Genomic DNA, 859 nt, shown 5'->3' with positions numbered 1-859 from the left:
TTAGATTATCACTAATTGATGTAAAGGTTGGTGGTTTCATCAAGTCTGTAGATACTTGTCTAGAATATACTTCATATTCTATTGACATTTTAATGAAATTACTTTCAGAGTGCTTGCCCCGATTCACTGCAAAATGAAAACTGAAGAGAAAATATTGTACTAATAATGAGGAAACTCACATAAACTCTACCTCTTCCTTCTTTCCTTTCCTTTCTTCTTTCCTTTCCTTCCCTTTTCTTTTCTTTCTTTCCTTCCTTCCTTCCTTCCTTCCTTCCTTCCTTCCTTCCTTCCTTCCTTCCTTCCTTTTTTTTTTTTTTTTTTTTTTTTTTTTTTTTTTTTTTTCCTTCCTTCCTTCCTTCCTTCCTTCCTTCCTTCCTTCCTTCCTTCCTTCCTTCCTTCCTTCCTTCCTGTCTGTCTTTCTGTCTTTCTTTTCTTTCTTCCTTTCTTCCTTTCTGTCTTTCTGTCTTTCTTTCTATTTTTCTTTCTGTCTTCTGTCTCTCTCTCTCTCTCTCTCTCTCTCTCTTTCTTCTTTCTTATTTAAGCAACTGGCAGGCATACTCAGGTACAATCTTAGTCTCATGTACTACAAATTTCAAAATCAACTGTAGCACAAAAGCAATTTTGACTTAGAACGATGGTTTTACTCATTTGGAGTAAACTTTTATAAGTCTTTAATAAAACTTTTATAAAGCTTTTATAAATCAATATTTAATCAATATTTAGTTAATTTATTTTTAAATACTTACTCTACCACTAACCTATCAGGCCCAGTGAGAAGACTGAAACCTCATCCAAAAAGCCAGGATTTTAATACTTTCCCTAAGGTGAACTAAATGATACATTAGAAACCAATCAATTT

This window comes from Pteropus alecto, unplaced genomic scaffold, assembly GCF_000325575.1.
Source record: "Pteropus alecto unplaced genomic scaffold, ASM32557v1 scaffold81, whole genome shotgun sequence".
Lineage (NCBI taxonomy): Eukaryota > Metazoa > Chordata > Mammalia > Chiroptera > Pteropodidae > Pteropus > Pteropus alecto.
The sequence above is the reverse complement of the archived record's forward strand: the minus strand, read 5'-3'. Positions refer to the sequence as shown.